This window comes from Bactrocera oleae, chromosome 6 (assembly GCF_042242935.1).
Source record: "Bactrocera oleae isolate idBacOlea1 chromosome 6, idBacOlea1, whole genome shotgun sequence".
NCBI classification, from domain to species: domain Eukaryota; kingdom Metazoa; phylum Arthropoda; class Insecta; order Diptera; family Tephritidae; genus Bactrocera; species Bactrocera oleae.
In genome coordinates this window covers 45737402-45763555 of record NC_091540.1, presented here as the reverse complement: position 1 = coordinate 45763555, position 26154 = coordinate 45737402, and the positions used below count along the sequence as shown (strand labels likewise).

At 38.6% G+C, this 26154-nt stretch overlaps 1 protein-coding gene and 1 long non-coding RNA gene across 2 annotated transcripts in view; both read left to right on the top strand.

The window, feature by feature from the left end:
* Nucleotides 1-26154, top strand: part of LOC106621398 (pneumococcal serine-rich repeat protein) — a 143862-nt gene that overhangs the window by 43895 nt on the left and 73813 nt on the right. The window lies entirely within an intron of this gene.
* LOC118682749 (uncharacterized) lies at nucleotides 8453-10034 on the top strand. The gene is made up of 3 exons (XR_004978562.2): nucleotides 8453-8921; nucleotides 8989-9629; nucleotides 9711-10034. It is a non-coding gene; the product is annotated as an uncharacterized lncRNA (long non-coding RNA).

The following is a 26154-nucleotide window of genomic DNA, read 5'->3' as shown; positions in this document are numbered from 1 at the left end:
ATGTATGTGTAGATTTCTCAAGGTTAACAAACCAAAATCAAAGTCTATAAGAGGGCTCAGCCCAACGTATTTCTATTTAAAGACAGGTACGAGTTCAATAGCTACGGTATCTTGGATTTTTAGCAGATTATTAAAAGAACAATGGTGTCAGATCAACCGTTTTTCAGATTTAGATTTTGCTCCCGTTAATACTCGAATACACCATTCTGGACATCGATATGCACGTAAAGATTTCTTTCAAAATAGGGGTGTAGCTTACTTGGCTCACTTTGGTTTCCAACAACACGACTTACAACAAGCCCCTTAAAGTGGTGTACATGCACATCGATGAATGTGCGTCAGGAGATATTCTAATTGAAACTCAAAATCTCTTTCGCATCAGTTCATTAATGCTGAATTTCATATAGAAACTTAAAAACTTGGACTAGGAACCTACTAAAGAGACCGTCAGTTGAAAAAATTGCTATCTACAGAATAATGAGGTTAGTGCCTGAAAAGGGTCTTCTCTCATCAGGAAGGCAATCAGAAGCAAGTAATCTTACAGAAGCTTTTTCTTTACCCACAGTTTCACAGTGGATATACAAAAAATGACCATGAGTCTATTGAGACTTTACTATTTTCAACTCTTTGGTTCTCGATTACCTCAGATGAGTTTTCAGGTATTAATGTTGATCAGATTATATCAAATTTCTAATAGTATAGTTTAGTTTATTTAAGGCTATTTATGACACGTACTGAGTCTTGTGTATATTGCTATATTTACTGACATCAGACGAAAAAAATATATTTTAGTAACGAATAAATGAAATTTTTGAAAGCCGCTCAATTTTCGAATTACATTAAGTCACAGTAAAAATTGAGCGGCTTTGAAGAGATTGAATTGCTTGTATAAGACATTTATATTGTCGAACTGTCGAATGGTACGCATAACAATTGATCTGAATCTTCTTCGTACAGAAAATTTCGATAATAATTAATTCGGAAAATCACTGAAGCACCCATCACTGGTAATGGCACAAGTACAGACATAAGAAACAACAAAAAAGGGTTTGCAATATTGCAACGAAATAAAGAAGTAAAGAATTACACATCCACAAACACCTAAAGGCTCACGCCCTTCCCCCTCTAAGAGGAGCAGTAAGTGTGGTATAAGTATTCATGCAGCTCAAGCGAAAATTTGCAAAAACAACAAAATGAATTTATAAATAAAGACAACGAGTACAACAACAAATGAAATTTAGCTAAAAAAAACTATAAGCAAAACGACAGCAGCTAAGGCATACACCAACAACACTAACACAAATATCCACATGCTTAAGAAGCAGCAGCGGCCAATGGTTAGCAAGGTGAAGGCATAAAAAATCGTTCCAGACACTTCCCAAACCAGACATGTCTGGGCGATAAGCTATAACCCGCAGCAAGTATGCGTATGTAAGCTGTCGAGTGGAACCCAGCCGCCAAATTGGTCGTGCACCGAACTGTCTGGTCGGTCGGTTGGCTGGTCGAGTGCGACCGAGCAAATTTTCGATGCTTCATAATGCCGAAATGTGCAATGCGTTGAACTGAGCTGGTTTACACCGCAACCTTGCAGCCCTTTGCACTTTGAGTGTGCGGTTCCACAAGGGTTAGCATTTTTCGACTGTCTGCCAAACATACATACATACGTACGCCTACAGCGACAACAATAATTATGTATGTATATATCCTAAAATAACCACCAACTTTGGTTTGTCATTGTCGTTGATGATATTTTTGTTGTGTGCTGTTATGCTTTTGTTACTTTGCTTTTGGTTTGGTGCTTGGCCCTACTTTCGTCCGCCACCGTTACTGCAACTGTTTGTGCAAACTTCATCGCTTGTTATTGTTGTTGTGATATATTTTGAAATCCATTATGACATCTGGAAAGCACAGCTAAACAAAATCGGCTAACGGTACATATTCATAAGGCGAGTGCACATTAACCCAGTGAACCAAAAGGTGAGTGTGTTCACTCAAATAAAAGTAGACAATTTAAATGGACCCACGCTCATTCAACTTACTCTCACAAATTATCAAGTACCGCTCCGACGGACTACAAGACTTTTCGGAGGATTAGATTAGCTACAAACGGCAAAACTAGTTCAAGCTCAAAAACCTCCTAACCATTGTCTCTTCCAGCTTCAGCGATGACTTATTGTTAGCGTTCTTATCGCATATGGGCAACTTTGGTTTGTAACAGCTTGAACTATTAGCCTTCCGTTTGGAAGTTTTTGTACTCTTGCAACATGTTGCTACAGAGTATAATATGTTTGTTCACCTAACGGTTGTTTGTATCATCTAAAAATAATGGAGTTAGATATAAGGTTATATATACATATATATATGTTCGGGGTGATGAGACAAGTTGAAATCCGAGTGATCTGTCTGTGCAAGCGATAACGTGATTAAAAATTAAGATATTTAATGAAACTTGGAACACGTACTCCTTGGCAAAAAAAGTGAGGTCGGTACGTAGATAAGGGTAATCGGACCACTGTCAAGCCCACAATTCGCCATTAATCAAAAACTTATAAAATACCATAACTAAGCACTAAATTAAGATATAAACCTGTAATTTGGTACAGGGGATTGAGATGTAAGGAGCACCTGTGAGCTAAAAATTTTGGAAAAAGAGTTGTGACCCCGCCCTCTAATGGGTTTTATATACATATCTCAAAAACCACTAAAGCTACAATAACCAAAGTCGCTTAGGACAAATTCTTTAAGAACCACTAGTGACAGTGTTAAAATGGATGAAATTGGATTCAACCCCGCCCTCTCCACATATTTTGGTTTTGTTAATAACTACTAAAAGCGCGATAAATCAATAACTAAACGCGACAGATGCATGAAATTTTAGACCTAATATGATGCAAAAGAGCTTTATATGAGCCAGGGTCAAAAATGGGCTATGGGCGTGGCACTGCCCACATTTAGGTGAAATCAGATATCTCCAGACATATTAAACCAAGTTCGCCCAAATTCGTTAGGCAAGATTATTCTGATATTCATATGCCACAGTATGGAAATGGGCGAAATCAGACAACAACGCCTACTTCCCATATAACACAATTTTGAATTCCATCTGATTCTTCCACTTGCCAGTATACTAATCAAACACGAATGTATATAACGGGATAAAACTACACGAATAGAGCATTTGAAGTGGGCCACTTTATGACCAAAAATTGTCCAAACCGAACCAAATCAATCTAAGCCCCTAAATTCAGAATAGAAACTGTCGTCCATTTTTATTGTGAATCTTTTATCGAAAATTGTAAAAATTCGGAGAGAATCTGAATTTTCTGATAATAGTATGCCTTTATGTCAAAAATGGGTTGAATCGAATCAATACTTTCCTTAGTCCCCATATACCTAATATAAAGATTTTCGAACTTAAAGTTGACTTTATTTCACATGTATCGGCCCAATGTGGATTAATGGAATTGAAAGAGCTAATAACAGTGTATCTTTGTGCCTAAAATGTTTAAAATCGAACGAAAACTTGCCTTTGCCCCATATAACTAATATCAGCATTTTCGAACATTCGGTAGACTTTACTCCTTATATAATGGTGATAGTATCTGAGGTAAATTTTACTTCTTCGATTGAGGTTATATGGCATTCATCTTATTTGAGGATGACGGGAAGTAAAATATAGTAATAAAACTAAGTGAGTGTTTGAGCTTCAAAATAAGTTAAGTTATGATTCCAAATTTGATTGTAAACCCAATGTCGTCGAACAATCAAATTGAATCCTTTCGATACAGTCTTTAAATCACTAAGATTTTTACTGTTTACTGGACTTCCTTAGAGACTTCAGAACGCACAATATTTAAACTTTTTTTTTTAAATTGTTGTTGTGATGCAAATTCTTTCTAGTAACGGCTGATTACATTAGCCGCAAACATACCGACCGATATTCAGACAAATCAACTGTCTGGCATACCCATTAACAACAATAACAACACAACAGTAGACAGATGACAAAGGGACCTGTAGATATGCAGACAACGAAGGGATGAGGTCATACATAGCGCAAGTGAAGAAGTTAAATGACAGACATACAACAGTTAAATACGCGCTAGACACTTGGACCCCATTGGCGTAAGGCTGGGCTGTCGCTGTCAATTGTGGCAGAATTGCACCCTTAAGCGACAGTCGTGCGAAAAGCAATGCATCAGCTGCTAGATATGCACCGCTCTTCTCCAAGCCCCGACATTGTGGCGATTAAGTGCCGATGACGATGGCAGCACGACCAGCTGATGGAAATGGCACTGGCTGCGATGCCGGCTTCGACATAACCTTGAAAAACGAGTCCAGCCAAAGTCAAACTGGGCTATGGTGGGGTGCAGTGACGCCGGGCCAGACGTAAACTCGTGAAATGAAATTTTACGATGTTGCGCCGCCGGTGGATGCACAGACGCAATAAACGTGAGCTCCGGAGGGGCGGAGAGTGAAATGCGAAATGCTCGATGGAGATGCGTTTGTGTGCGTCTCTCTGCATGCGTGACTGTCGGCGGTTGAGTGGGTGTGCTCAGGGGTGGGAACGTTAGACGGTGTCTGAAAGGTTGCTTGCATTCTGCGTACATGCTGTGGCGGGCGAACGAATTCGTGGCGGCAGCCAGACAGTTGCGGAACGGGTTACGCTATTCTTTTCTCATATCAAATCAAATCGAATGCGAAATTGGTTGAAGTAAATTTGCTAACGTGAATTACGACAGGCGTTCGAGTGACTACAATGGCGGCGCTCAACCAATGCAAGCGGCGGAGGGTGTGAAACGCGAACTACTGTGCGTCGCTGGGTACTAGTGGGTGTTTTTTTATGATGCGAGCGAGATTGCAATATGTTTGTGGCATATCTGTCTGGCGTATCTGCTTGCCATGTACATATGTATGTATGGCGTTGATTACGCTATCTACTTTGTTTGCCGATGAAGAGGCGTCTCTAATGCACATGCCAAATAAACTAGTCTTTTCATAAGTATCTAAGTACATACTTACGTATGTCTCCAGTTATGTGTGAACATGTGTTGAGTTATGACCATCACTAGTCAATGGGACAGACAAGCAAATGTGGATGGACGAAAAAGAACCGTTAGGCAGACTACATGAAGATTAGGTGTCATACATGTATACACACAAAAGCTCACATGCTGACTTCGATATTAGCAGTTTCAACTTATCTGATCTTTATTATTGACGCCGCTCACTGCTGCAAGGACAATATGTTAATTTACAATGCAAAGTTACACGAAGGAATTGAAGTGTGCGCGAATGAAGCTGATAAACTGAAAATTTGTCGAATTGAGGAGGAGAAGATAGTAAAGACCCAATGGAACTTATATTATCATGGCTTTTTAAATAATTAAAAATAAAGTGAAAAAACACGATGGGTTTTATTAGACGAGGTTTAAGTTGGCAGTGACAGGTGGAACATATCTAAACAATTCCTTGATACCTTCGCAAAAGCACGACATTCTCTAACTTACATAGGTTATAATGCGATAACCCTATTCAATTCACCAGTACTCAACTAATACGTTACATACTTTTCTTTTCAATTCAATTCAGAGCAGCAACACAGTTTTCAATAAGAATGTGTTCTCATAAGGAAAGTTATTTGCACTCAGTCACGGGAAATTTAAATAAATCTCTGTTCTCTTATTGCTTCATATGTATATTGCTCACGTAAATAATTCCAGAAAAATTATCTCGAAAAGTTTCGTAATAAATTTACTAAAATTTTTTATTATATTTTTTATTAATATTTGCTTACTTGGTGTATTATTTTTTTGTGCTTACGGTTGATGCCACAGCTAATGAACGGTTATGATTTATTTAAATTTCAATTTGGCTAATACCGTAAATAATTCCACGCCGGTGCGCGACTGAGGTAAGGAATCCGAGGTGTTAGAAAAAATAACAGATGAGAAAAAATCAACCCTAAATACGTGTGTTTAGCCATGGGATTTCGGTGACCGAAGTATAAAATTAATTGCAAAGCAAAATGACTATATGTTTACATACTTCACTATTCTAAATATTATATCTACGTACTTTATGCTTGAAGGCATTTTCAAGAGCAGATTTTTATTTAAAGAAATCAAAAAATTAATTGATAATTTTTACCTTAAAAAAGTGAAGTTAACTTGTTCTAGGCGACTTTTTAATGAGAAAAATCTATTTTTAAGAAGATTTTAGAAGATGGAGTTATCTTTGTAAGAGATTAACGATCGAAAGCCTTTTCAAGTATCCCGTCGGCTGTAGATGTCGCTAAAACCATATGCTGTTTTCAAGCATTCTCGTTGTCACTATGGTAAAAATTAGTGATTCGAGAGATAAAATATTGCGCTACATTTATCGTGATACTACCTGTAATCACACTGGTGGGTTTTAGAAACTTTACTGATGATCGAGTGCAAAAATATGAAAAATGGCGATAAATAAAAATGTTGTTTAATGTGTGTTTGTTTTTTTTGTCAAAAGTAATCTTCATAAGCTCAACAGCAAACGTTTTCACACCCCGTCCTTAATGAACGGAAAGCAGCTCACAAATATTTGAAGGTCAAAAATGTGCTGCATTGCAAAAGTTACACTATCCTCCACGTCCACGCTTGCACTGCCAATTTGGCTTACAACTCAATAAGAAAGCTGACCGTTAGCCAGCCCACAGCTCAACAGTCGCTTAGTCCGTCGTAGTTATTCGAGCATCGCCGACAAGCTTTCATAAATTATTTAAAATCAGTAAACTCAGCAATGTGCAATGAGCATTTACACGTCGCCAGACTGAACGGAGGCTGCCGCCAAACAAATCGACCAAGAGACCGAAAGACAAAAAGGCCGAAGGCCCAATTCAGCCAGCCAAACTCAACGAGAAACTTTGCGGGACCGAAGTGCTAACCGCCCACGCAATCGGCAGACACGCATTCACGCCCGCGCGGGAAATACTAAGCAGCAGTGTGCGTCCTCGATTGTTTACCCATTCGTTCGTTCGTTTGTGCGCGTGTGCTGTATGTGCAGTCGCTTGCCTTAGACGTCTGCAAAGTTATACCGAGTTAAAAGTTTGGCAAGAGTTGGTGTAAACTTTTATATCCTTCATAAAATTTTAGCTTTTTTACTCACTTAACAACAACAATAACGATATTCACTTCATTTTGTGTGACTCATTCCCAGAAATGCATTTTCAGCATATAAATATATTTATGTTCATATAATGGCCTTCCCCTTCCGAAGACAAAATGGCTAAGGATGCTTGTTTGTTTGGATATGTGTGTATGTCGATGATTATTTCATAAGTATGTGAGTTGCTTTCACACTGCCTGTCTCGTGAGCAACCTTTCCTGAAACCGGCTTTTAGGCGCACAGCACTTCGTGGCGCATTTAATTGAGATTTCTTTCGAGTTGTTTTTGTTTTCCCCCTTTTATTTGGAAATTTCACTAAGCGTTTTTAATTAGTTTCGAAAGTTTTTATGTGCAGGATTTTTGACTCGTTTCTCAAAAGTATTTTAACGTAATGTAGACTTTAACTACGCGGTCTGACGTGAACATGATTTGAACCTTTTCGGTGTTAGAGAGAGGAAGTGTACAAAGTGTTGTAAAAAGAGCACAAAATTTTGCGAGGGAAATTAATGAAGATGAAACAAGTTTCAATATTGGTGATGATGTTCGTTTACTATTATGAAATAAGTTTTTACATTTTTATGTCTCGATGATTATTAAGATCTCATATACTAGGGAAAGAGAGACAGAGATAGAGAAAGAAAAACGAAAAAACCAATAAAAAATGTGTATTAGTATTTTTTAATAATTAAGCAGATTCTGTCGCTTGTTCTTTTCTGATGGATTATATGACCTGACATCTAACTAAAATGGAAATGGAGTTTGTTGGACAGTAACAACGTCATATTCATAAGCCCACATCGTCTCGTCACCAGTAGTTATGCATTTAATGCATGTAGGATCCTCAGCTACTATTTCAAGCATCTTTTCTGTGACCTCTACTTGACGTCGTTTTTGCAAAAGATTCTGGTCTTTTGGTTCGAATATAGCATTGACACGCTTCATACCCAAATACATGAGTTGTTGAGATCCTCTGCTATCTCTCTGATGCACACAACTCGAAAATCTCTGCTTCTTTAACTTTTTCGATGTTATCGTCATTAACAGAGGTGGATGCAGGACTTGCATGAGACAATTTTTCGATTACTTCGCGACCTTCACCGAATGCTACAATACCCAAAACAATTCCGCAACATTTTCAACTTGTCCGTTGCCGTAAAAAATCGCCGAACTGTTCGCGATGTAAGTTAAGAGCTGTCATACACTCACTAATTGACACATGGAGATCAAACTTCACACGAACATAAAAAAATGTTTTAGCAATCTTGGAAAAAAATTGTATCGATTGACAGAAAAAAAAGTTTAAATTGGAATTTTGGCAGACCCTTTTCCAACAAAATGAAAATTTCGGTCAAATTTACTCGACATTTCTTTTTTTTAAATAGTTGTAATTGAACAAAAAAAAAAGTTATCCACGGCAAGACCTTGTAAATTATATCTCAAAGACCTGTGTAAAATTTCATTAAGATCGGTTGAGTAGTTCGCAAGAAATCTTGACAACCGACTTTGAAAGCACAGTTTCGAGCGCGCAAATTTTCAAAGCTGTATCTCCAAAACTATTACTGATATCAACTTGAGAATTTGGGACAATATTCTTGAGATGTTATAGAATTAAATAAGGCAATAAAAATAATTTTTTTTTTGAAGCCGCGAAACCCGTGTACCCGCTTAAAACCCTTTGATGAGCTTACACTTCAAATGCAAGCATATGGTCACATAGTGAAACAGAAAAATTAAAAAGATATTTTCGCCAAAGTGATTTATTTTCACTTCAATTTATGGTATGTAAAATTTCACATGTAATTTAAAAGCTCACGAATGCGCTCCAATGAGGCCAATTATTTACAGCACGAGTGATGAAGCGAAAGAATGCATAATGGTTAGGCGGTAAATACAACAAACTCTGAAAGCGGATTTATCAGTTGGACGATTTTGGAACGCCGCTTGGTGTATCTTTATTAAATCCAATAACGAAAGCACAAAAAGCTCTTTTGGCAATTTCGCCAAACCAAAACGCTTAAGCGATCCGATTGTAATTGTGGAAAGCTGGCAGACAGATGAACAGACATACATATGGTTGTAATCATGAAGTACTCCTTGTTTTTCTACATGTTTGTATGTGTGCATGTCCATGTGAATAAAGCGACCAGCGCGCTTGGATTGGCTTATATGGGCTCAATGCAAATGCAAGTGGACATTGAAATGTTGAATAGGCACTGGAGTTGTTGTTGCTGCTTTAAGTGTGCAGCAAACGCATCCCAATCGCAATAAAATGCTCACAGTAATGCAAGCATACATCCACACACAGTCAACCGGGATGGATGTCGTGTGTGATTACATTGGAATTTATGTGCATTTGCAGTTTCTTTCAGCATCACAGGCTCCAACTTCAATTGCAACTCAGCAGTTGCTGTCGCTCGGATGTGCAGCCGCAGTTTGATTTCTTCAACGCTCTCGTTGCGCTTTTGCACTGCCCACAATACCCAGAAGTAACTTTTTTCTTGCATTGTGCTTTACTTTTTCATCTGTTTCCATCTCTTGCATTGCACTTTTGTTCGTTCCGTCCGCAGCTTCAGTTGGATGTACATCTTGCACATGGACTCACCCGCTAGACCATACCGCAGACCGTTTGGTAGGGCAGACTGCCCGTTGCGCTGGCATCTGGCCGCCGGCTGCTTCTTGCTGACTGGGCGAGCATATGATGTCTCAGCGCGTCGTGTGAAGTGCTGTGCAGTGGTTGATTTGGACTCGAATACACATACATACAGCTTGAAAACTGCAAGCAAATGCTGCTGTGGCCGCTGCTTGGTTTGTGGTCCGCATTACGTCCTTGTCGGCATCGCGTCTTCGCCGCCTGTGACATTTTGACAGCGTAGAAGTTATGGACAGGATGTCCGTATGAATAAACTCGTGTGCATTTTGCATATGCGAGCGAATTTGTGTGCGCAGTAATATGTGGCTCCTCAGAGCTTTTTGTCTGCTATCGGTCTGCATGCCTCTTCGCCTGTCTGCGCTGCTATACTTCTACCTTCCAGCGTGTCTGTCCGCATTTTGCTGTTGGTTGTTGGTCGTTGCTGGCCACTGCTGCTCAATGATGAGCTGTAGTACTTTGCGTTAAGCTGTTGTTGCCAAAAAAGAAATACATAAGCTAACCGCACCATCCAAAAACCAAACCAGTTCAGACGTACCGCAAAAGCCAAACGAATCAACCGCCCTAGTCCAGACGTGTTTTACGACCTTATGGTCAGTGCGCTGTAAGAAATGTGATTATTTAAAATGAAGCGAGAGAAGTGTAACCTCTTCAAGTGCTGTGAAGCACTTGCGATAATTTAGTACTTTTACTCACTTTTTTCATGCTTTATATTTGGAACACGATATGGAAATCATGCATGTTAACATAAGCTCTGAGCAGATATTAAAATTCGAATCCAAAGCATGTGCAGTCTTTCTTATCATTGCAAAAACGTTGACATATTGTTCCAGGAAGGTCTTAAAAACCGTTACATTTATTTAAGTAAATAAATTTAAAATACAGTACGAAAACTATTGGGGGACTGGAAAAATACTTACTACAGTAAAAGCTGAGAACATTTTCTTCAAAACTTTCATAAAATATGCATATTCTATTTAGCTATCTTTAGAAGCTTTCATAGATATTTCTCTTTAATTAAAGTCAAAATTTATTAGTTAAGACCACAAACACCACAAAACTTTTTGATAAATTTTTATTTTTTATTAACTCAATTATTCCTATTAAATTAATAATTTTACCAAAACTTTTAACAAAGCATTTAAAAAGCTTGAAGCTTAGATATTCAAATAAAAATTAAAAGCTTTCATAAATTACACATTTAAGCAAACCTCTATACACAAAAAATTAAAGCTTTTGAAAAATTGTGCTATTTTAAATTATTTTTTCATAGTCGGTAATACGAAAGCTCTTTGTTGTTTTGTTATTGACTTTACATATTTTTTATGGACAGATCTCAACAATTTTTTCCGCATATAGAAGCTTTCTTCAATAAAGTAAAAACCTTCTTTCATTTCTCTGCTTTTTCTGAAGCACAATCACGATAAGACTGCGAAAAATGCTAGAAATATTTATAGAAAAAGTTTGAGGAATTACATTTTAGAAGCCAAATTTATTTAACATCATTAACGGGCTTACTACAATATAAATATTAGAAATTGCCACAGCTTCCGAAATTCTGTTCAAACAAAATTGCCGTTATAATTTTTATGGTTAATTTAGTTTTTTTTTAATATTTGATTTTAGTAATTTTTGAAAGGTTTTCAATAATACCTAGTATTGCCTTTAATTCTCAAAAATATTTGAAAGCTTTGAAGCTGAAAAGATTAAGTTTTCAAAATATTACAAACTCCAAAGCTGCTCTATAAACTTAAATTAGAACATTTAAGGACGGGCTAAGTGTAACCGCACGTTTTATACTCTTGCAACTTGCAAGAATCAAAACCCGAAAAATTCGTTTAAATGATGGCAAAATTTTATACTAAAAAATTACAATCAAATTTCACTTATATTGAAGGCCATTATCTTAAACTCAGTTTTATTGCTATATTTTAGTTCGTGTCAGCTTAAATTTTATTAAACACATCTTCAAATGGTACATGCATATATCAACTCGACCGAAGGGGTTAGATTAAATATTAGGTCAAGTAAAAAGCTCGTTCGGTTTTTATCTAAGAGATGGCGTTATTGTCCATAGTACTAGTGTTACGTGGCACATCGTGGCGCTGAAAACGTGTTTATTCGCGCTAGAAGTTTGTCTTTGACAGTTTTTCGATTGATGGACTCAGTACGTTGTGAGCACTCGTCAAAGATGGACACCAAAGAGAAAATTCGCTACATTTTTCTTCGATCAAGGCGAAAAAGCAGCCAAAGCGGCTGAAAAAATTAATTTAGTTTAAAGGCCCGATACTGTAAACGAACGTATAGCACAAAAGTGGTTTGCTAGGTTCCGTTCTGGTAGTTTTGATGTCAAACGCGTCGGGAGGCCCGTCGTCGAAAATTGCGATCAAATCATGGAAATAGTGGAAACAGACCGTCACGGGAGCATTTATTTAATTGCTGAGGGACTAAAGATAAGCCAAAAACCGTTTGGAACCATTTGCATAACCTTGGATTCAAAAAGAAGCTCGATGTTTGGGTGCCAAACTAACTAACGCAAAAAAACATGATGGACCTAATTTGCATCTGCGAATCGCTGTTGAATCGCAACAAAATCGACCCGTTTCTGAAGCGGATTGTGACTGGCGATGAAAAGGGTCATTTACGACAACATCGAGCGCAAACGGTCGTGGTCAAAGCTCGGGGAAGCGGCCCAAACGGGTAATATATTATATAATGAGTCAACAACCAGTGGATCGGATTTCATTATATTAGGGATATGAGGTTTAGACCAAGTTATTGACCTAATCCATTGTAATTCAGTGCTAAACCAAATAGTTTTAAAGAAAATTTGTCCACTTAATTTTATTAAAATATCACATATTTTGACCAACCTCAACGGACTAAAAGACTGGTGAAAAGACGGAAATCATTTTAATTTGTTGAAATCAGTCAAGCAGGCGCGAGATATGTGATTTCCCCTAAAAGTAGCGGTACCACGCCCATCTTTCATCTTCGACTCCTATCATAACATCTCAGTGGTAAAATTTAATGTCTCTGACGTATTTAGTTGTTTATTTATCGCGCTTTAAGTAGTTTTTAACAATACCGTTATATGGGGAGTCGGCGGGGCTATCATCAGGTTTCAACCATTTTTACAGTGTCGGTAGGCGTTAAGGGATTTGTTCTGAGCGACTTTGGTTATTTTAGTTTAAATGATTTGGGAGATATGTACATTAAACCTTTTACAGGGCGGGGCCACGGCCCACAGGTGCCCTTACTACTATGATCCCTTGTACCAAATTACGGTTCTATATTTTAATTTAATGCTTAGTTATGAGAATGATTTATGACATTTCAATTAATGGCATTTTATGGGCGTGACACTGTTCCGATAACGCTCGTCTACGAAGTTGTCCTTACTTTTTTTTAACAACACGTGTACCAAGTTTCATTACGATATTTCAATTTTTACTTAGGTAACAGCTTGTACAGACGGACGGACGGACAGACAGTCACTCGAATTTCAACTTGTCTCGTCATCCAGATCATTTATATATACATAACCCTATATCTATCTCGATTAGTCCAAGGTGATACAAACAACCGTTCCGTGAACCAAACCAAACATTCTATGTATTTTACCATGATGCTTCTTCTGTTTATTACATAATATCACATTTAGTAAGCTATCGTTGTATCCTACAAAAGCACTTTAATGACTTACAGCAATTACCTTTGAGGAAAAAACAAAGAAATATATAAAATTACTGCAGAAATAATTGCAAAGTGTGTTGCAGTCAACAATCAAGCCGCATTAAATATAGATCGATCAATTGGAGAGCTCACTTTCGTCCTTACTGATTAAATGCCACATTGTGAATTTGTCTGTGTAAATATATGATTATTTGTAGTTCGCCGCCGCCTTTGATTAGTGTTCAATTACAATAAATATAGTTCACCAGCAATTGCAGACCTCTAAGCCCGTCTCACAATCCAGGCATGTGTGTATAGCATCTCTGTGTTGTCCGTAGCCTGGCTCATTTGCCTCCCCTTCTCCACCATGGTCGAGTGGATACTTAATTATGGAGGCTGTGGTAACGAAAAATGGCCATGACAGCTTTTAATAAAATTAATAATTGCACTTCATTTAACGTTGTGGTTGTTGCAATCGATACGAGCACATCATTGTCTACGACACGGCAAGCAGCGGTTAAGGGCCAAGGCCGCAATGTAGAAACTTTGTCTGGTCGGGTGTGTGTGTGTGCAAATAAATTGTTCTTGTTGCTCTAATTGAATGTGCTAGGCATGCTATTAACGATAATCATGACTTAAATGTGCTACTGTGATAATATTTAAGTGTTGATAAGCGCTTTGATGCTTAATTTTTTAATAGGTACAGTGGGCCTATTTGTGGAAATCTATCGTTAAATTTAGGAATCAGCTTTTTTCTTTTGTATTGGCCAATGATTTGTAAAGAACTTAGACGGTATTAGAAGAGGGCTTATAATAATCTACCATAATTATACTGTAGATAGCAATGTGGACCATCGCAGTTTAAGAACCCTTAAATCCTACCAACCTTTACCAGGAATTCGGACAGAGAAATTGCATCATGTTTTTTTAAATATGTTAGAACTTTGAAAACCTTAGACCAAGTTTAAAACAAAGCCACGACTTCGTATACGTTTCCTCATAAAGCTCAAAGTGCTCGTTCGAAGCTCCTAACGTAAAGGCATGCTCTGAATGCAAGTCAGCATCGAAATATAGGAACGCAGTTCCACCGAAGTATAATTTTCGAATTTACAGTCAAATCTTTACGAATTCGAGCTTTTTTACTGTCAGACAATGAATTTCTCCAGTCGAAAAAGTTCTAAGACAAAGCTGAAGAACTTACAATTCGTTGATCTTTTCCAAGGCGAAAAGACGTGAAATTCTTACATTGATTAGTAAATGGATATACAAGTCCAAGCAGATAGTTAGAGATTTCTTTCAAAAAGGTAGATAATGCAGACACCTTTGTTAATCAATAAAAATGGTATCGTTGGTGTTGAAAAAAAAATCGTGATTTCAGCAAGAGGGGACTAAGAAAACCCCAAAAGAGGTGACATTATTAAACAGTATATGCGGCTTATCCCCAATATACTACATCTCTCGATTAATTAAGGTCAGTTGCCACTCCTCACCCTACATTTTATGGATTCAATATGTATACAATTTTGTTGTTGTGCAAAAAAGCCACTTTATCACTTACAATAAATTTAAATTAACTCGAAGCCTGAGAAATACATTTATTCCGATTGATTGCAATGCTTCAAGAAAGGCGCGTCCATATCGCTTCAGTCATTGTCACTTTACTCGGACCGGTTCCATTCACATCACTTCACTTCCCCCCTACCCCGTCCAGCAAGCAGCCCACAGTCGTTTATTATCATTTCGCTTTGTCGTCGAGCACGTTTGACCGTCTGCGATTGCGATTGCGACTTCGTCTGCGACCTGCCTTGCCATATCTGTCCGTCTGTCAGACAACATCAATCAACTCGAGACAAGACATTCCACTCAACCAACAACGGCCGCTATGTAGACAACAGCGGACGCGCTGAAGGCCAACCGAAGATGCACTCGCGCTCTGTTTTTGACGCGCTAAGACGCTATCAACTTCAGCTTTCAGCTTTTCGACAATCGCTTGGGGACTCTTTGGGCTCTTGACGAAGCCTCCTCATGTATACTTCAATGTAACTTTAAAATTTCACAATTTTTGCTTCATTACTTTTTGAGTGGAGCACAGTAAGTACATAAAAATAAAATTACACTTACAACAACAAGCTACTGTTTATGGCAAGTCTATTACTGACACCGTCAGCGTCACTGTCGCTCAATGCGCACACATCTCAGCCTCAATTCACTTAAGCGAGTCGTGCGGACTGCGTTATAAGATGCAACAATTCCCAAATCAACTGTCTCGGGGCAACAGTGTAGTCGCATATTCGAACCCCTAGTGCAGAACATTAAGCAACAACCTGGAAGGCGTACGCATTTCATGCCATAGACAATACAGCAATAACAAGAAGTACAAAGAGGTTCGCGCATCCGGACACAATGTGGCCGGCTAAAAGACTATTATTTCGTGTAATTGTTTTTGTTTTTCGACGATTTTTTCTTAATTTTTCTTTGGCCAAGTACCATTTCTCAAGCTGGGGTTGAGCTCTCCGACTGCTTGTCTCGCCGGCTGATGTCTGCGACTGATGACATTGGTCCATAAGCTCAAACACGTCCACCCTTGTAGGTGTATGTGATTTGGGTGTGTGGTTGTCTGGAGCAGACGTCTGGCGTTGCAGTTGGCGGTGTATAGATAATGATGCTGGTGGTGGCTTGCAGCGAGGGTGTCTGCACTGCACTCAAAAATTCGCCGTTGCAATCGTGCAATGCCGTTCTTGTTTTGTTGTTGGTCTGCGTGCTACGGTTTATTTTTAAAATTTCCTCAGCCTTTGCAAGCGGCCTATCAATTTTGGACGAGACAATCTCGCGTGGTGCGCAACAATAACAACAAGCACAATAATAACGGACGATCGAAAAATACAGGCAAGCCACAGCACACAGCCAGTGCAAACAGTGCAGTTTGTCTGTCCGTCAAGCGAACTCAGCTCAGACGAAGTTGCACCGCAGCCACCAACAGTCCGCCAAGTAAATTTATGCCTTTTGGTTTTGTTTCTTATTGTTGTTTTTTACTCCGCTTACTGTTGTTATTGATTTCTTTTATAGCTGTTGCTGTAGTTGTTATTGTTGTCGCTGGTTTTTGCTGCCTGCCTGTGCATAAAATTACGATAAGCCGCGTCAGTGTCTGCGTCTGCAACCGCGACTGTCGGATTGTTTGTCTGAGCCCCCGTTGTTGACCATTGGACTTGACTGCGGCAACAGTTGGTGGCAAAAGTATGTCCTTAAAATTAATACTTTTCTTACATTTCTACGTCAATAAACTCTAAAATAGTCGGAGTACAATTACTAGTACATTCAAAAAGTCCTAAAAAGATTAAAAAAAACTGCTTTTGAGTTTGCAAAAACGGTGTCAGCCTTAAAATAGAGGGAATAGTATAATTCCAAAGTATATGACATACGTAAGGTACGAACGACGGATGTACTCAGATTAATATGAACCTTCTTTAGACCTCCGATGCCAATTAACACCTAAACCTTTGGAAGTCAGCACTTAGTGGGTAGTACTTACCCGGTATCCAATTTGGGTGAAAGAACTCGGCTTTGCATCTGGTAGAGGTATTAGTGCCTATTATTATTTAATAAAGAAGTGATCGATGCATTTGTAAAGAACTCCTGACTACTAGTTGGAGTGGCTCTATCCTCAAAACCACATTATTTTGCTCGATTCTGACCGTTCTGAAAATATTGAACGCCGAGCTAGAGAAAAAGTAGGCGAGTCTCTCCCATTTTCCGTTCAATTGACATTGAAACTCATTTTGCGTTTATTATTACTTGAGTCACACCTCGCTAAATGTAAAAGCTTCTTGGTTAGAAAAGGATGGTGAAAATTTTCTGATTGTTATCTCAAAAATTAAGGTACTAGTTCGCATATATGCAGACAGACGAACGAACATGGCTAAATCAACTCAGCTCATCATGCTGATCATTTATGTATATATTTTACAGAGTCTCTGACATTTCCATTTAGGTGTTACGAACTTTATGACAAACTTTATATACCCTGTTCAGGATATAAAAAGCCACTCATAAAAATAATTTCATCTTACTGAAAGGGCCCGGCATAAAAGCAATTAAAATTGAGTGCAACAGACAATTTGTGTGCACTGTGGCAAATGCTGGTATCTTTGCAAACGCTCGTTCACGTTCACGTCTGACCCGCATATCACACGGTCGCGCGAGTTTTGCTGTTTGTCCGCCTGCTGACTGCATGCCATGTCGTCTATCCGCCCGTCCGTCCGTTAACGTCGTCATGTCCGCCGCTGGCCATTGGTTGGCCTTTGCTGTTTATATTAAATTTTTTGCTTTGTTTTATGTTTTGTCCCCTGTTGCATTCTCTGCTCTTAAAGCCGGTCAGTTATAATTATTTGTTGTTGTTGTAATTGTTGCTCACTGCATGGCACTGGACTCGCATGAAAAATTGTATTTATAACTTAAAATGCACTTAGTTGCCAGTCAGTTTGACACTTACAAGGGCGTTACAGTTGCCAGGAGCAGATTCAGGCGGGTGCACACGCACACGTACACACACTCACGCGCAAACAAGAAAAGATGAAATAATGCTCATCTTGCAACACTATGTATTTCTTGGGCATGTCTCGTAAAGCCCATTTATTATTTTCACCTTTCCCATTTACATACATACATACATTCATACAGACTTATTTATGTATTATTATATATATGGTATATATGTACATATGTATATACCATAATGCACTGTGAGTGTCTCGCGCTGCACTTAATCGAATTCAGTTCACTTGGAGCTCATCATTCAGTCGGCTCAAATTAATTTCGCTTCAAGAATCTTTACAACTTATCAACTAAATGTCACTTCTCCATTGTAATACAGACAATTTCGCATTTTTTCGTACCCTCTGCCCCCCTGAGCTTGTGATTACACAGTTTCCTGTCTGTCTGCTCCATTTGTTTTGCGAAACGTGTCTGAAATAAATAATTACACTTTGGTGCTTTCGTGAACAATGTCGGCGGCCTGAGGATGCAACAAACAAGGTAGACTAAAGCTTTGGCTTAGTCTTTGTCTGCTCTTTTTAGATTTATAATAAGCTCTCATTAACATATTGCAGACATTGGTACTTGTATACTCCATCCCTCAGCCTTAGAATTGTATATTTACATGAATTTGCCTTAATTCAGGTGTGCACTTTTACGAAAAAGAACTTTCAATGCTTAGTGTAACTTGAAAAAAGTTCGAAAATGTTACGCTCCGTAGAATAAGACCAACCCTACAAAACCAAAATATTTCTTAATACAAGTATGTATATTAAATCGACGTTTGAATTAACACCTTTTTCTTTTTGGAGAAAAGTGATAACGGTCGTATGGGTATGGTGAAATTTTAGAAGCTTTACCTCGTCTAATTTATTTTAGATTTCATTAGATTTCAGAGAGGCTGGCGTTTGCATTCGATTTATTTAATGTTGGAAAATAGTACGAGCCATGGAGCTGCGTCGTTCCAATATATTATATTTAGTCTGTTATATAAGCGTACAGCATGGTTTTATGGAGCGAGACGTTAGACCCATTAACTGTAAACAAGATTAATATGGAGTATCTTCACGCACCAAATAAATTTTATATTTATGGCTTGTTCTTGTTGTAAGATAGCATGATAAGCATGATACTTACTCCAAATAGTTTGGCGTATTACTGATACAGTAATAATATCAGTTTAGGCTAGGTGGATCCGACTGTCGTATGGACGAAAATGCGATTGACTTTCATGACATCGTTGACATTTATAATCTCATAATTATAGACGATTTCATACATCTTGGATCCAATACCTCTACAAAGGCTAGTTTGAATCGAGGTGGTGTCTTCCAGAAATATCGACTCAATACCCATCGACCTATCAAATACTTACATATAATATTATGTGAAAGAAACAAATGTATTAACCTGGAACTTAGAATACCGCATAAAACTAAACGATAATTAGGAACTTCAAAGCGACAGCAACATAGTTAATAGAATTTAAAGACAGCATTAGCCAGGTTCTTTCGTCTAAAGATACTCCAGTTCTATGCAACTATTTGTGGAAAACAGAAGATCAGTATCGTGGTGTATGTCAGATTCAAAATCAGCTATTCATGCAGAATAAAAGAAATAAAATAAATATCAAAATATCCTTAAACACCTCAACAAGCTCACTTTTGCATCGATTACCTTTCCTATACAAGCGTCAATTGGGGGTGGTCACTTAAAACCGGCAGTGTTGAAACATCGGATATTTTTCCCAAAAAATATGCAGATTTATTTTCTCCAACAATTCATCATGCAACCTCTAACGCCTACAAAGTTTACCTTTGCAATAGATGGGACATCAAAGATGGCCATTAAGTCAATTGTCTAGCTTGAATCGAAAGAGAACGCCTCGTGGTGTGGACTTCGGTATTTAGGCTATGCCATTCACGATACTTCGCACACTCATTTTTCAGAAAGCTCAACCTAAAGCCTACAGTTGCTGGGCGGCATTAATAAGCTGGCTGGTTGACTGGTGGGTAGCTATATGGGTGAAGTGTGTGGCCTTGCCAATGGCGTCGCTTGACGTCGAGTACGAGGCAGACATTGCAAACTCGATGCTTAAGAATCCCATCACATAATACTGCAACACTAAGTGCGCCAGCCACACACACAACAATAACAAAAAAAACAACAACAGCAACAACATTAACAAAGGCAAGCAACGCATCCTTCCAGTGGCTGTCTGGCCTTGCAATAGCTTTATCTGCATGTGTGCGTGTGCTTTTGCTTTTGTTGCGTCGGCGTGCAATGTGAGCACTTAAACACACACACACACGCAAGTGTCTACGAATATGCGCCCCCTCCCGCCATTGCCTTGTGCGCCTGTATGTGTGAAAGCGTGTTTGCCTGGATAAGCTACCCCCAACTTAGACGCTGCGCGCAGCAAACACACTGGCATTGAAACGCAACACATACATATAAAGATATGCAGAGATGATTGTATGTGTGTTTGTGTGAATTTCTGAGTGCCTGTGGACTTTGCCGCTGCCACCGCTTTGTGTGCTTTTAGTACTTCCACAGCTAATGCTGTTGCAACATTGTTGTTGTTGTTGTATGCCTGTAACGAATACACACACTTGCATGTATTTCTCTGTGTGCATGATGGGTGAGTGTGTGTGTGTATTTGCATGGGTTTGCAAGCGTAATACCGAAATTCCAGCTGTGACCTTGAAAAATATTCCAATCCTTCGTGCAACGATGACGAGACAAACAACAATATTCATAATACAAAAATAAAATAACAACAACAACAGCTAGGAAACTGCCGACCAGCACTTACTTAAATGGTGGTTGGCTCGAGATGTCTGGCTTGTGTGTTGCCAATGCACGCTTTGTTGCTATTGTTGTTTGTCTGATGTTGCTTTTATTGCTACTGTCTGCATTTTTGCCACTTTTCGGCCACGTCTCGTTTACGCAGCAACTTTTTTTTGTTTATTGGTTTTAGCTTTGTGATTTTTATTTTATTTACTTTTCTCGTCGCACACACACGTCCCCCGTCTCTAAAGTGCAATTCACCCAGATTAATGAGTCCCTGCAGGAAGTTTGCTCGCTTTTAATTGCTGAAAGTGTTGCAAATTGGCACTCGTCTAGTTTTACGTTGAGAGGGTTTTTTCTACGAAGCAAGAAGTGAAATGATATATAATATATAGAAGAATACCAAGAACTCATCGAGAGTATAGATTGAGTTGTAATGTTACGAAGGAGAATAAACCAAAATAAATCGTCTGATTAAAATAATGAGGCGAACGGCGCTAGCACTTGCAGCAAAATGACTAGACGTCGGAAGAGCGAGAAATTTTTCAAAATGTATACACTTATATCTTTTCACTGATAACTAAGCGTTATCTAAGGCAATATTAAAATTCATTCTAGTAACTATTCTAATAACTAATTATTTTGAAAAGATGGTCAACTGATAATCATTCTGATGTTTTCTCATAATAACTTATAGTATCAAACTAACATTCTCACATATTTGAAGTTATGCTTATTTATTAATGATATAATCACCCCCACGGCAATTCTCTCAAAACTGCGGAAAACGTTGAGATCTGGAAAAATTTTGCTCCGTTCAGACGACGGTATGCCTAAATTCGTTGAGCTATATCGACAAATTTCCTACTTATCTTATATCGCAGAATTATTTTCTAAAACAATCCAAAAGCCAGCCTATGCTAAGAGGCCTTTCCGCTGCAGTCGGATTTTTATCCCACTAGGAACTGTTATCTGAGCAAAACTTTTTAAAATGCATGTGATCAGAATACGTTAGACAACACGCTCGTATAAAGACTCGTTCTGAATATTAGTCTAATTTGGGCAAAATCCCATATTAAAAAATAAATTCCACAACAAAGAGACGCCCTCACTGAAACTTCATTTGATTTCAGACGTTTCGTAGACGATATTTCCAATTATGATTGATAGACTCGTGTTGCTTTTAGGGTTTTATACATAAGATCTGTAAGTATAAATTCTGACAGGGAAGTATACCTAAATTAATAGTCCTGTTTCAAGGCGATCGTAGTTGCTTTTTTCAGATATTTCAAAGATTCGGCGTACGGTGTCTTACTATATTTTCCACATCAAAAGTCACACAGAGAAAATCGACCTATATATTTTGACCCTTCAGAGCTTGCCATTAGAGACTACGTAGAGCTTTGTAAATACTGATTATATCACTTCATACCTCAGACCGTCGTTGAATTTATTACTCCTAGGACTGACATTTTTGACAAAATAATAAGAATATATAAATTAAATTACAAAGTCAAAAATACAGAACCCACACAACGAAAATATCCCGTTAGGAGAAGGGGGTCGTTTACCTTCGCACTTTGAAAAAAATATTTTTTTGCATTTTTCTAAAGTAGACATAATTAGAAACATCCCTTATAAAGGTTTGATCGAAAGCATGAGATAAAGAACCTAAAACCCTTCCTCTTCTGACTATTCATGTCGCTCAGTCAGCTTTAAAAGCGTTTCTTCAAAAGTTTTTGTTTTTGTTTTGATACCATTCTGACAAAACTATGAAATATATTCGAAATCTGTAAATTGTTACTAATTCACAAAACTTCTCTTTCTGCTTCGAAAATAGCAACCCTAAGTATTATAATTAAATGATCAGCAAAATTTCAGAATACTGACAGAAAAGGCCAGTCAACTGATCGAAGCTGAATTTTGCCTCCCCGCAATTGTGTGATGGCGTTAACAAAGAATGCTGAAAGCAACGACTAAAGACACCAATTTATCACTTGATCATTTGAGCAGTTTATTAGGTCTGCATCCAGCGGCTTCTTTGTGAGCAAAAAGTAGCAAACAAACGGAGCAAAGTAAATACAACGCTTCGCGGCACCTTAATTGCTTGATGAACTTCTCGATGTGCGCGCCATATGCACGCATTGTTGCTGTCTTCTGGGTGCCGAGAAGCTTTGATGTCAACGAAAGACGCGGCAGCGGCGACAGTTCTTTGTGGCAAATCACTTTTTGTTTGTATTCAACTCCAAACTTGGTAACAAATGCAACCGCAGCGCAGCGCCGACAAACAATGTCTGAAGTGCAACAAAAGCCAGACGCAACAACAACAGTAAGAGCAAACAGAAATCAGTTATCCACGACGACGATGACGAAGACGAAGACGAGGCTGATGACTGCCATTGTTTGCATTCAACGTGCTTGCAGCTTTTCGAAGCAGTTGGCATTGTTGTTGTTGTTTTACAAATTTATGAGCAAGTTGGGTTGTGCAATGTGCAACATGCATTGGAAATCGATGGCGGTAAAGGGTTGCTGCTTTCCAGACGCACTTACTGTACCGCTTACACGTACACACACACATATATTCGAATCCATATGCACTTGCATGTATGAGAGTGTAAAATTGTGTGCATCAAACGAATATTTATGGACGGTGGCACGCAGAGAGTCTGCTTCCTGTTCTTCTGCGCTGCTTTGCTCTTGTGCTTCGCTGTGCTTCTGGCCAACAGTCTGGCTGAGTGACTGCGTCTTTGCTGTTTTCTGCTGAAATTATTTTTTCGTTTTAAAATCGGTTTTTCCTTTTGTTTTGTTGTTGTTTAGTTGTTACAACGAATTTTGTTATTTTATTTATTTATTTCCACTAAGGTGAGTTATTTTGGCCTTCGGTGTTTTTGTGCATATTTTGCTACATTTGCAACACACACACACACATATTCAATCTTATACATATTTACGTATATGTGTGTGTGTGCAAGTATAAGCATGCTTTGCATACCGAAAAAATATTTGCCAGCGGACACATCGACAAACCGGCAAGAGCCGGAAATTTTTGCCACATCAGCAGGCGGGCTGCACACACGATAACACACCTATACACATGCATATTGATGTATCGATGTTTGTTGTTCACCATTGCTGGTGAGGGTGATGCCGTAAAAGCAACCAAAAACACGGAGTGTAACCGCCACAGACTCGCAGAGCAGCGGCAAGTAGTGCCAAAGGCCAGACGGCTTTGTTGTTCATATACAACAACCACACCACAACGATGGCAACAAATTGGTATCAAGCCACCACCATCAGCTGTAGTAAAGCTCAATCAGCCCGGAATTGGTGACGCGCTGTGAGACCATGGTGACGTCGGCAGTCGCCAAAAACAGCAACAACAACAACAATATTAAGCTTAGCGGTGAATGCGGCTTAAGTGAAGCAAAGTGCAACGCTAGCGACAAGAACAACAACAGCCACACGGCTGAACTAAATACGTGTGTGTGTATGCTTGTATATGTGCGCTTGTGTGTACTGCGAAGTGTAGACAATAAAAAATCGCAGACGTCAACAACGTCTGGTTGCATTTTTTTCGCATTTCGTTTTATTTATTGTTTTTGTTTTTGTATTTTTGTTTTCGTGTTTCTCGTTTTTCAGCGTTTTTTTTGTTGGCTTGCTACTTTACACTCGCCCGTTTGTTGTTGTCGTTGTTGTTATTGCTACCGTGCGCCTCTGCTAATCGCTGCTGTTCATATTATAGCAACTAGCTCCGCCGTTGTTCTTGTAGTTGTTGTATACATTACTCTTGTGCAATCACAACGTTGACGCGACGAAGGCCGTCTGGAGTCGAGATTTTATTTTATTATTATTGTTTATTTATTTGCATTTTTTCTCAATGTTTGTTGTTGTTCTTCTTTTTTTGTTCTTTGTTTTGTATGTGCTCTACAGCTCTCCCTTGGTTGCGCTGGCGGCTTCGCGTGTTTTCCATTTAATCGTGGACGACATCACCGCCGTCTTCCGTCCGCTTGTTTGTTGCTATGCCTGCATTCATATTTGCCTATATGACGCTTTGTTTGCTCAGCGTGTCTGCACGTCTGTCTTCTAGTTAGCAGCAATCGAATCGAATTCTTCGAACTTCTGCGTCAATTCACTACATGCAAATACGGTCATAAAGACAAACAGTCCTACTCGTATATAGAAAGACATTAGAAGATTAGAGTGACTTTTTAACAAGATTCCAGCCTTCAGGCTTAGTTGACCAATGCGGTTAAGACCTGTAAAGCGAAAGAATGTTGGAGAGGCCGCGAAATCGGTAGGATTTCAAAAAATCAACTTTAACTCTCTGAACTTTTAGATATAGTAGAGCGGCTACCATATATTTTTTCTTCAATAGTTCGAATCCACTGTCAGTGTGGCAACAAAATGCAAACAACAATAAGTTAAGTATAGATTACTTTTTAGAACCAATGCAAAGTATTGTATTGTAATACTTATAAATTGTATTGCGAATGGTAGCTTGGTGATCTGCGATAGGATAATTTTTAGTTTCAGCCAACTTCTTCATATAAAAACTTGAGCTAAAGCAACCGTCGTGATGTAAAAATGGAACATTCGCAATTCTGAAGAACATCGTCAGTTTCCGACCAAAGTGAAACCAACTTTTTCCATTAGCGTCGCACTTTGGAACAAGCTTCCGACGAGTATTTCCAGCATGGAAAAGCTGCTCAAAATTCTGAGCGCAGTTCAGAAGTAGCTTAGATCTTTTGGAGCATTCACTAAATGAGGAAACTCGGCTAAACTTCGAGTAGTGGCGTTATTTATCTGTATCTAGCGTTCTATAAGTCCGATCGGGTTTCGCTAGATGGCGTTAGAATTATGACACTTTGTACTAAAAAAACTTGTCTGACAGTTTTGTGATTGGTTCATTCAGTTTTGTTTGAGCGCGCGTCAATAATGGACACTAGGTAAGAGAAAATACGCTATAGATATGTGAATAGCGTTTATGGTCCTGATACTGTAACTGCTAATCTGCGCAATTTCAGTTTCATCGGATCCGTTCCGGTAATTTCGATGTCAAAGATGCACCACGCACTGGACGGCAAATTGTCGAAAATGTCGATAAAATCATGGATATTGTCGAGTCCGACCGTCATCAAAGCATTGTTTCGATTGCCCAAAGGCTAAAGATTGCACAAAAAACCGTTTGGAACCATTTGAATAAGGCTGGATACAAAAAGAGGTTCGATGTATGGGTGTCACACGAGGTAACACAAAAAAACTTAATGGACCGAATTTCCATCTGCAAATCGCAACAAAATCGACCCATTTCTGAAGCGGTTGGTGACTGACGATGAAAAGTGGATCACTTACGATAACGTCAAGCGAAA